Raw genomic sequence first — 12,057 nt, 5'->3', positions numbered from 1 at the left:
GGGGCTAGGGCGGGGCTCCTCCCGTCCTCTTTTTTGCTCGCTGAAATATGGTAACCCTATATAACATGTTGTGTTAATTTAGTGCTGGCAAAACATAACATAGTGACAGCTCTGGAGACTGAGGTTACCAGTTTATCCCCAGAACACGTGTGGCATGTGGCAATGTGATGTCTCTCATAATGCTTTATCACCATGCCCCCAAAGGAATCACCCAGAGAGTAATTCAAGCTTAATGACCATTCCGGCTTTGGCCCCTCTGCTGCCAGCAAGAAGACTCATAAGTGACAATTGTGGTGCCTGTTTCTGCAGTCCTCAGGCCCTGGACTGAAACCACCAGACACTTTCCATGTAGGTCACCAATTAAAGGCCAACAACTTTTGGTCCCTCTTGTAATGGGCCTTGTTACTCCAGTTTTACACCACGGTAACTCCAATGCGTTCAGTGCAATTATACTGCCATAAAAACTGTAGTAACACAAGGAGCAATCGGGCCCCAGAGCTGCATTCCAACCAGCAACTGACAGGTGAAAGGCTGTTATATGAAACTGCTACCAATCCCTCTAGCCATCGAGTTCCTCTAGCGTTCGTCTTCCTGCTGTAAATGTGGCACTGACTCAGAGTGGTTCTGTTTCCCACACTTCTTGCCCATAAGTTGGGCCTTTTCCCCACCCCTTCTCATGGCATTCTAGATCTCTCATATTCCTGTGCTCTGTCCATATCAGGTTCAAGTTTCCCTCACCCTCTCTTTCCACAGCAGCAAAGTCCTGCTCCCTATGAAGAAGCATTTGTCTGGGGCTAGATCTGCTTCTCTGATCAATAGTGCTCTGAGTGCTTGATCCGGCCTCCACTGATGTCAATGGGAGCAGAATCTGGCCTGCAAGTGGATGTTGGGGATGCCACACATGATTTGGTTTCTGCTCGATGAATCATTTGTATCCCAAAAGCTGGGGCTCTCAGCTTGCTGACATATGCATCTGACTCCAGCCTTCATATAAAAACCTGATATCTTGCAGCTTCATTCTGTTTCAGGTCAAGTACTTATCTAATACCTTCAGTAGCTATTCTAGTGTAATTGGCATTATTGCTTGGCAACGTTGCTATATCTCATTCAGTTCTCATCTTCTCTCCCCAGTGAAGTAATCAAAAACCTTTATCTTCATAGCTTTCTCTCGATCCTCTGTGGTCAACTCCATGTACAGATCTGTTTCCAGCCTTGAGATGAGCTTTTGGCTTAGAAGACCAGTTTCTGGTAATCTCATCCATACTGTCTGCTCAGAGTGGTCTATGTCTGCTGCTTTCTGTTTGAATGGACTCTCAGGCTAAAGAAAAATAAGGGGACTGATTCTCCTACAGTGATGCCAACCAGTAGAAATCAGGTGTATGTGAGATCAAAGTCAGGCCCTGTATATCACAAAAATTCCCTTGCCCATGTCGCTAATAAGGCCTTCCATTACTGACATGGAAATAACTTTACAAACGTAGTTCACTTTTCACCACTGATGCTCCTTGTTTTATTTTTTGCTATCCCTCAACTTGGCTACTGAAAGCAGGCTGGTCAATTTCACTCTCTGGTTCGCCTGCTCTAACACAACGCTATTTGTGTTTCCAGTGCTGTAGGGGAATACGTCAATTTAAACCAATGTATGTTCACTGAAATTTAACACAACCAACTTGTGGCAGGACCCACTCGCTCCTGCCTCTGCTCAAGTCCACAAACTGCTTAGAGACCCTTGTGCTGGTAAAACATCCAGTGCAGTTTATTTACAATGTTGGTTCCCATCACCCTTGTACAATATACAGCCATATTCCTACATTTTTAGGGAGCCCTCAGCATAGAGTGACCAAATAGCAACTGTGAAAAAACAGGACAGAGGGTGGCGGGTAATAGGTGCCTATATAAGAAAAAGTCCCAAAAAACGGGCCTGTCCCTTTAAAAACAGGACATCTGGTCACCCTACTCCAACAGGTCCTGAGGTTGTCAGGTGCCCAGTTTTTGACCAGAAAGTGTCCTGCTCCAGGTCCCACCCCCACTCCACTCCTTCCCCCAAGCCCCACCCCACCCCATCTCTTCCCGCCTTTGCTCTGCCCTTTCCCGCTTAGTTCTGCCCCCTCCCACGAGCGCGCCTCATCCTCGCTCCTCCCCCACCCACCCCCAGCGCCTCCTGCACACCGTGGAACAGCTGATCACGGCGGGCAGAAGGGCTGGGAGGGAGGGGGAGGAGTTGATCGGCGGGGCCACCGGCAGGCAGGAGATGCTGGGTGGGAGGTAGGGAACTAGCTACCGTTGGGTGCTAAGCACCCGCTAATTTTTTTCCATGGGTGCTCCAGTCCTGGAGCACCCATGGAGTCAGTGCCTATGCCGAACACCCAAAGTCCAGTCAACACAGGCCAGGGGAAGGCACCAGGTTATGAACCACGCCAGCCTCTACTCAGCCAGGGCTGCCTCCTACCTGTGTTGGGCGGTTGCAGCTCCCAGGACCCAGCTCGACTTCACAGGTGAGTCCCTTCCAACCCAGGCGTGGGTGTGTGTGTGGGGGGGAAGTGGCAAGTGATGGGGGCCAAGGAGAAAAGAAGCAAATGGGATCAAGGCCTTGGGAAAGATGCAAGGCATGGTGGAGCCTTGGAGGAAGAGGCAGGGCAGGGCCTCGGAAGGTGGAGCGGGGCCAGGTAGATTCTGGCACTCCTGCTGGAGTAGGGTGACCATACATCCACTTTTGGCTGCAACTTTTAAGCCCTGTCCCGATTTTTATTTTTTTTTGGGGTGGGGGCCAAAAGTGGGCATTTGTCCTATTTTTTCTTGCTAACTTGGTCAGTTGGTAAGAGCAATTGGGACAAATACCCACTTTTGTCAAAAAAGTGGGGTGTGGAGGAACGTGTGGGGGGATGGAGAACAGTGATGCCAGCCTCATGCGGGGGGCAGGCAGGGCTCGAGCGAGCAGCAACACCAGCCCTGTGCGAGGAGTGGGGGGCAGGACTCAGGCGAGTGGCTCAGGCCAGCCTTGCCCAGGGGGAGGGTGGCAGGGGGGACTCAGGCTAGCCTCACACAGTGTCCTGTTTTCCCTTTGAGAAATATGGGCACCCTATGCTGGAGTATCCAGTTTTTAAATATTACGAAGTTGACAACCCTACTCTCTCCCTCTTACTGCTTGTTGACAACCCTACTCTCTCCCTCTTACTTGTAGGCTCTGCCTAATGGCTTAATTAGCTTTCCAGCTCTCCTCCACCCACTGCTTAGGCACACCTCTTTTTAACCCGGGCTGTGCAGTATTGGATTGGAGCTGGCTCAGCTGCTGTTGCCCAGGTGCTGTCACACACCTGAAAAGGTTTCACATTATAGCTAGTTCCATAAATCAGCCTCTCCTTTTCAACTGTAAAACTTTCACTATTAAAATGAAATACAAAGCTAAATAAATAAAAAGTTAAGATTGTTGGACAGCATCCTTTGTCCAGCATTGCGCAGTGTTCATTACATGTAAAACGCATAGGTATGTGCCCAACACAGTGCCTGCCAGCTGACTGGTCACTAGAGACAAGTATTAGTTCAGCCTCTAGAGATCACGCTATGCATACACCACTGTGCAAATGTTCAGGGGCTGTATAGGATGCATTTTGCAAGCCAGGATTGACTGTTGTCCTCCAGCCCTCCACTGTGTGGCAAGGGGAGCAAAAGAGGGAAGACCAGCCTGGGTCTCCCCACATCTCCTGTTTCACTCTAGTTACTGGTGGCTGTTGGAGAGACTGGCAGGGGTTTGGGGAAGATAACCCCCCACCCCCATTCCACATTGAGTCCCACATATGAGAGTAAGCAGTTACTGCAGGAACTGCCTTTTGGGAGGAGAAGCCATAACCTTTACTCCTGAAAGGCTCTGCAAACTGCTTGTGATTGTCCACAGCACAATCCCTTTCCTCAGGGAGGGTGGCACAAGCAGGGAGCTTGGGTGAAAGGCTTCGAGAATGGCCCTTGGCTGGGATCAGACTAGACATGAAGCTGCTGTGTTTTAATCAGGACATCTCCATTATTAGTGCTCCAGCTTGTGTCACCCCACACATACTGCTACCTAAATATAGTTCACACGGAAGGACAGATGCTGCCAGTCCACATCTGACTCCCTCCTACCCCCCACTTGCATTCTGTTCCCAAAGCTCTGACAAAATCCCCAGAGACACATCCAGCAGTCACTTGGTCCTTTTATCTCCCTGGGGCTGTGTTATAACTATAAAGGGAAGGGTAATAGCTGTCCTGTGTACAGTACTATAAATCCCTCCTGGCCAGAGACTCCAAAATCCTTTTCCCTGTAAAGGGTTAAGAAGCTCAGGTAACCTGGCTGGCATCTGACCTAAAGGACCAATAAGGGGACAAGATACTTTCAAATCTTGGAGGGGGAAGGCTTTTGTTTGTGTTTTTTGTTTGGGAGTGTGTTTGTTCTCAGGGACTGAGAGGGACCAGACATTAATTCAGGTTCTTCACATCTTTTTAAGCAAGTTTCTTCTATTTTAAACTTGTAAGTAAATAGCCAGGCAAGGCGTGTTAGTTTTTCTTTGTTTTTTTAACTTGTAAATGTACCTTTTACTAGAGTGTTTTTTTTTGTTTGCTGTACTTTGAACCTGAGACTAGAGGGGAGTTCTTTGAGCTTTTTAAGTTTGATTACCCTGTAAGGTTGATTTCCATACTGATTTTACAGAAATGATTTTTACCTTTTTTTTTTAATTAAAAGCCTTTTTTTTAAGAACCTGATTGATTTTTCCTTGTTCAAGATCCAAGGGGTGGATCCTGACTCACCAGGAGTTGGTGGGAGGAAGGAGGGGGGATGGTTAATTTCTCCCTGTTGTAGATCCCAAAGGGGGTTGGAACTGATTCACCAGGAGTTGGTGGGAGGAAGGAGGGGAATGGTTAATTTCCCCTTGTTTTAAATCCAAGGGGTTGGATTTGTTTTCACCAGGGATTTGGTGAAGGTTTTTTCAAGGTTTCCCAGGGAGGGAATCCATTGAAAATGGTGGCAGCCAAACCAGAGCTAAGCTGGTAATTAAGCTTAGAAGTTTTTATGCAGGCCCCTACATTTGTACCCTAAAGTTCAAAGTGGGGATTTCAGTCCTGACATGGTGGCAGCGGTGGGATCATTTTAAACCCAAAAGCCAGTGAGATTTTTTTTTTTTCCTTCTAGCTGCTTGGAAAGCCGAGCTGGAAGTAGATAGATGCATATCTTATCTCTCCTTGCCTGAAGGCAGAGGTGTTAAGTTTTTTTTTACAGGTCCTTTGTTAAGAGAAGGGTTCAATTAGCAAATGACTGGTAAAAGGTATTTACAAGCTGAATTGTTTTTTTTTCTTTTTACATCCTCGGGAGTAGCTAGTTAGAAAGTTTCTGTTAACTCTGCAGCAGCCAGAGCTGAGAGCTTCCCAGTTTGTCAACTGCAAAGGGGGTGACCCAGCACAAGAAAACAGGAAAATGACTACCAAAGAAAAAAAAGCCAAAGAGGAGGCCCACAAGAGAAAGATAAAGCTGAAAGACAGAGAGAAGAAAGCCAAAGAGGAGGCCCACAGGAGAGAGATGGAGCTAAAAAAAAGAGAAAAAAAAGCCAAAAAGGAGGCCCATGAAAGAGAAATGAAGCTGAAAAAAGCCAAAAAGGAGGCTCACAAAAAAAATATGAAGCTAAAATAAATAAATAAAAAAAAAAAGATGGAGCTAAAAAAAAAAGAGATGGAGGAGAGAAAAAAAAAAAAGAAAGCATGAACTGGAAGTAGCAAAGGCTAAGCAGGATGCACCAGCCAATGCTAACAACCCCCCTAAATATAGTTCACACGGAAGGACAGATGCTGCCAGTCCACATCTGACTCCCTCCTACCCCCCACTTGCATTCTGTTCCCAAAGCTCTGACAAAATCCCCAGAGACACATCCAGCAGTCACTTGGTCCTTTTATCTCCCTGGGGCTGTAAAAGGAAAATTCTCCTGACTCTCCTCCCTGCCCTACCTCCATGCTCTCTCCCTCTGCTCAATCCCTTCTCCCCTCCTGTCTTCCTCACTTGCTGCCTTCACCTATTTTTCTTTCTTCCCTTGCTTTCCCTTCCTTCTTAACTGCTTTCCTCTCCCTCCCCCCTGCTGATGAAATGTGAGAAATTAGAGGAACGGACAGCGTAATGAAAGAAAGAAAAGATGGGGTATATTCCTAGGGCTGTGGTAGAAGGGAGGTCACTTTTACCCTTCATGCTAATGGTCACAACTAGAGGGAGTACAGAGAGCAGCAACTAAGGGCTTATCTACATGGGGATATTTAAGAAAGTTAAGATAAATTAACTAAAGTTGTGAGATTAATGCACATATGCTAAAGCGCAGTAAACCCATGGATGGATGCACTCATTCAGAAGTGGCCTTAGTTTGTGTCGTTGTAGGATCAAGGTACAGGAACTAACACTTGACCTTCTGAATGAGAGTGTCCACACTGGGTTTAACACACTTTAGTTTATGTGCATTAACTTCACAGATTTAGTTAATTTGCCTTAACTCCAAGGACAAATGAGCCCTCAGAGCGTAAAAGATTTGGAAGGATGGCCTATGAGTAAGATTGTGATTTTGGCATGAAAATTTTTAGCATCTTTCACGGCAGAGGTGTGAGGAAAAAAAGATAAGTCACCAAAGAAAGGTCACTAAACAACGTGGTTTTCACTATATCCTTGCGCCAGATAACAATGCTACTCAGTTTTGGGGCCTAATCAAATGTGTTTTTACAGCCATTTCCAAGAGTTCACAGACTTTATTCAAATTCATTATTTCCTTGATCTCTGGGACAAAATCATAGTCCTATCGATGAGCAAATAGGAAAGGAACATGTATGTGTAGACTGGAAAAATGGAAGCTGGGGAGATAGTAGAAGGAGGATTGTCCAATGGTTAGAGTGCTAGTCTGAGACTCTAGAGACATGCTCTGCCACAGACTTTCTGTGTGACTGTGGCCCAGTCATTTAGTCCCTCTGGGCCTCAGTTCCCCCTCTGCAGTATGGGAGTAATGGCACTGCCCTGCCTCACAGTGGTATTGTAAGGATAACTGTATCACAGACTATGAGTCACTCAGATCCTATGGTGATAAAGGTCTCTAAGTACTTAAGACAGACAGTGGTGCGGATACAGTTAGGGTTTGAGTACTGTGTATAAGAGATTTTTTCAAGAAAAGGCATTATCATTAATTAGTATTGATTTAAACTAGAAATATCAGTCCAAATTCTGCCCTCAAATGCATATGCCAGTGACATTGATTTAAATGGGAATTTCACCCTCATATCAGAAGTAAGTCATACTATTGAAAATAAAACAAACAAACAAACAAAATAAATGTAAACAGCAGGAAAACCATAAGCTATAAAAACCACTCAGAAATGTAACCAACTTCCATTTGAGCCAATGAGTTCAAAGATCAACTTTAAATCTCCACTTCCTAGTTTCACAGGCACCTAATGGAGACAGTGATAAAAATGATAACAAACATTTATATTACAGGGACACCCAGAAGTTCCCATCTGTGTCAGCCCCCTCCCCTTGTGCTAGGTGCTGCTCAAACACAAAAGTTTGCTCCCCAAAGAGTTTGCAATCTACGAGGAATACAGTCATTGGGGGGGGGGGGGATATCAAACACATCCCTGTTTTAGACACGTTTGCATTTCTTGTATTTTCATTTGCATAAATGAACAAGGCCTCGATTCAGGAAAGGCCATAAACACATGCCTCAGTGAAGGCATGTGTGTCATCCCACAGAAGTGAATGAGTTGATAGCAGCCTTCAACTACCTGAAGGGGGGAAGAGGGGTACCAAAGAGGATGGAGCTTGGCTGTTCTCAGGGGTGGCAGATGACAGAACAAGGAGTAATGGTCTCAAGTTGCATTGGGGGAGGTCTAGGTTGGATATTAGGAAACACTATTTCACTAGGAGGGTGGTGAAACACTGGAATGGGTTACCTAGGGAGGTGGTGGAATCTCCATCCTTAGAGATTTTTAAGGCCCGGCTTGACAAAGCCTTGGCTGGGATGATTTAGTTGGTGTTGGTCCTGCTCTGAGCAAGGGATTGGACTAGATTACCTTCTGAGGTCTCTTCCAACCCTAATATTCTATGATTTCTATGAAATGGAGACTGAGAGAAATGAAAAACCGCTCCCCTCTGGGGACCTCCAGGTGTCCTCTGGTTTTGGAATCTCCTCACCATGGTAGCTGCTGGGGGGCTGCCAGAGGGGGCTGAATTAGCCCTTTGGAAGGTGATCCCAGTTCTAACGAAAATGTGAGGTGAATAGGGCAGGGAAAACAGCAGGCCAGGAAGATACATGATGCTCAGAGAACTGGTGGGAGGGGAAGATTCTTTGGGGTTTGTTTTTCTCCAAAAGGAGGAACCATGGTGCCAAGCATAGTGGCACCCCAGAGAAGCCCCCACACCAAGGGTCCTTAGCATTGAGGTCACTATCCTGGGCCCCCTCCTCAGAGCTCACCAAAGCAGCTTCTGAAATTGACAAGAAAGGGGTTGCAAGGGGCTCACACCCCACAATGCCAGTACAGGGTGCAGAGAGGATTTCCCTCAGGTTCCTTTAAAATTCCGCTTTTCCTGTCATTTCCCATCTCATTGATATAGCTGCTGTCCAACACCTTTCTCTCCTAGCCAGGACCATAGGCAAACACTCCTTCCAGTTACTGGTGTTGCGGTTCCTGGCTGGCCAGCAGGGGGTGTTATTTTGACAAGGTGAGTAGGCCTGCAGCCGGCATGGCAATCTGTCCCACATGCCTGGCCTGTGATGTCTACTGACCTCCCACTGAGCAAGGCGCGCAGGCAGTGACTTGGCCAGTCTTTGGTCAGCATGTTTGTGCCATTCCCTGTCCAGAGCTGGATGTCACTGGCATAGTGCTCCACACTGCAGGATGTGCATATTTCCTCCTCTTCCCATAATAGCCTCCGCTGTCTTCAGCCCTGGGCTGTGCTCACACAGAACTCCCAGCAGAATCCAGCTGCTCTATGAATACACTGTTCCTAGCTCTGCTCCGAGAGGGGATTGATACGCCCATGTGCAGCTGAATCCAGGAGCACTGACAGCTGGGTAGCCTTTCATCCTATTTTTAGGCTCTGTATTTCTCCACCTGTACTGGGAATTGGCTTCTTTTTCCAAGGAGGAGGGAGGATGGGAAGGAGCTGGAGCCCCCTTGCTGGCCTACACGGGCTAGCACTGAAATACCTGTCTCTTCTGTTTTTCTGGTGCACACCTGTGCGCAGCCCAGGCCATAGTCTCCAGGATCCTGTGCTGGTGGCTGAGTGGAAAGTCCCTCCCAAACACAGCTAAAGCCTGTTATTGAATCATGCCCCTCAGCCTGCTCATTGCAGATCTCTGTCCATCCTGCCTCTCCCAAGTCCAAACCTGACTAAACTGAGAGCATGAAATACACCCAAATTCATGACCACCCCACCTGGGTGTGCATCCAGCATCCATGCTCACCCACTCTGGCCAGCACACAGATACTACAGTGAGGGAGGGCCCTGTAGGACCCTAAATAGGCTGACAGATCAATTCATTGGTTCTGCCTGTCTCCACCCCATCCCCACATCCAACTGGCGCAAACTGGCATGTAGGAGCACAATGGGATGGGAAGAGCAACCTCTTTGATATTGCTGACAGAGCTTACCCCTATGCTCTCTCTCCAACATCAGAAACAACTCAGTCTGAGGACTAGTCTCCACCTGGTGCCGAGCATGGAGCCTCTTGGTCCTCGAGCAATGGGTGGTATTTCTCCAAATGCCCATGGGACTTCCTTGCATCTCTGTCCTGTCTCTGATGTATCTTGTGTCTCAGCTGGGAGGTGTGGAGTTTTTTTATTGTCTCTCTGTCTGTCTGGCTAGCAGCTGCCCCGAGCAGGAGGGGGCAGGGGGTAGGACTCTGATAAGAACAGAGGAGTTGTTCTCTCTCTAGGCAGGGTTTATTATGGGCCCTCATGATCTCATTCCAGGCTGCGGAGGAGGAGGAGGTGAAGAACCAAAGTGAGGAGAGATTGGAGGCTGAACTGATGGATGTGTCAGCTCAGATGAGCCAGCCCCTAGTTTAAGCCTGCAGGCAAAGCACAGGGCTGAGATTCTGAGGCTGTGGCAAGATAAAGACAAACAACTCACAGCACAAACCATCTTCTCAGTCCCAGCCTGGGGTGGACGCAGCCTCCTGACTGAATCGGTCCCTGTGGTCGAGTGGGGCACAGACCACCCACAGCAGCACCCTCCACACCAGCACTGCAGCCTGAATCCCGGCCCGGTGTGGAGGGGAGGTCCTGGTGGTGTTGGAGAGCTGCTCAGCACTCCCCGCACTGCAGTGGCTCCCATCCTGTGGGGCTGGGCCCAGCTCCCCGCTCTGGGCGTTGCGACCTGGAACATGGCTGCTCAGGTCTGGTGCTCTTGGTTCATGATTTCCGTGGTGCAGCTAAAGCCAGGAACCCACGCTAAAGCTGCTGCCTCTCCTACTCCTCTGCTTTGCTGGGTGGGTGGGGGGGTACTGCTGTGGGCGGTCGGTGCCCCCCTCAACCACAGGCCCACTCCAACTCTGACTGGTAGATGGGAGTGCTTGGAATGCACCCACCAGAGCTGCAGATGGTCTAAGTCTGCATATCAGCCAGTCCCCAAGCCCTCCAGTGGAACTCCCTTCTCTGGGCCCCTACAACTGCCTCCTCCCCAAATGGGAACTCAGCACCTTGTGCAACCCCCTCACATTTCCTAAGGAGCGTGGCTATTGCCAATCTTAGGGAGTCTGGCTGACGAGCAGCGACACACTAGAAGAGGTGGGAGAATGCATCTTTTCAGTGGAGATGGGGGTGACATTAAATGTCCCAGGCCTGTGGCTCACTGTGGGGTTCCCCCCCCCACCATAAAAGTGCACTAGATCTGATATAAAATGCTCGGCATGGACTTTGTTTCTCTCTCCCCGCCTCTGCAGGACCTGGAGAAATCCATGGGAAACATTTGCAAATTCAGCCATTTGCTGTTAGGCTAAAAATCATTGGCCTGATCTTGTTTTATCATTCACACCTGTGCTAAGTTCATGCAATGTGGCCAGTGCTATCAGATCAGAATTCTCCTCTCAGGCCTACTGGTAATAGGGATTTGAACCCTCTTGGCACAGCTATGTATGTGTTTTGCTTGCACAAGCGGCTTGGGGGAATGGACCAATTCAGACACAAATAAAGCTGTTTTCATTTCGTTTTTTTGTTTCAATTTCATGGGAAAATGCTACGAGGGATAGGTTTTGTAAAAGCTTTTGGGGCCTGATTCTCATTTACACTAAGGCCCCTTTACACCACTCTGGCAGCATAAAGTAACTTTAAAATGAGTATTATTGTAATTTACTACAACTGTAGGGCCGCTTTCCACTGCCACTTTGGTGTACATGGGCCCTAGTATAAATGAGAATCAGTCCCTTTATGTTTTTAACTATGAGGCCAAACTACCTGTCAGTTTCCATTTAACTGTACATCCCTGCCTTTAAAGAATGGGCCGCTTTTTCAGTCTACAATGCAAGTGAAGCTTCGTAGTGTTAAATGAAGAGGTGATAATCCAAATAATGCAACATCAAGTGGTACAGGGAAAGCATGTGCTCAATGATCAGGACTCTGACTTCCACTCCCCAGAGCTGGCCGTGTCAAAGGCTTGTACTCAGCATCTGGAGTAAGGTGTAGCGCTTGTGTCTGCCCAGCACCACTTGCCAGATGGCATGTAGAGTGACTTACAGCCTCTCGCTCATCCTCTTGGCTGAGGGGCGGTGACACATAGCCACGAGCCCCTGTGACTTTATAACTGACACTGCCCACTAATCCACAAGCAACATGCTGCCTAATAACAGTTATAGTGTTGGAGAAGGCTTGCTTGAGGTAGGAGCGACACAGGAAGGAACGCCACCACAGCCACAGGAGAAACCTTTCACTCTGTGGTACAGCAGCTTCCAAGGGAGGAAAGCTTCTGGGCCAAATTCAGCAGTGATGTAAAAGAGATGGTAAACTACCCACTGGGTGTAAGAGAGCCTTAGGCAGCCAGATTCATCTCTGCTGTCATTCTGCTGCAGC

General features: G+C 47.9%; 1 protein-coding gene across 3 annotated transcripts in view; it reads left to right on the top strand.

The window, feature by feature from the left end:
* The window catches only part of SYNPO2L (synaptopodin 2 like), a 59,294-nt gene that overhangs the window by 9,705 nt on the left and 37,532 nt on the right, over positions 1-12,057 (top strand). The window contains exon 2 of one of the 3 annotated variants that reach the window (XM_034777525.1): positions 1,162-1,248. The exons of 1 other annotated variant lie outside the window; for it this stretch is intronic. The gene's annotated coding sequence lies outside the window, so the exon portion shown is untranslated. Of the gene's footprint in view, positions 1-1,161; positions 1,249-2,357; positions 2,496-12,057 lie in introns of those variants that run through there. One more of the 3 variants, XM_034777524.1, reaches the window with a different exon arrangement.

Source organism: Trachemys scripta, chromosome 7 (genome assembly GCF_013100865.1).
Source record: "Trachemys scripta elegans isolate TJP31775 chromosome 7, CAS_Tse_1.0, whole genome shotgun sequence".
Lineage (NCBI taxonomy): Eukaryota > Metazoa > Chordata > Testudines > Emydidae > Trachemys > Trachemys scripta.
This window is presented reverse-complemented; position numbering and strand designations above follow the sequence as displayed.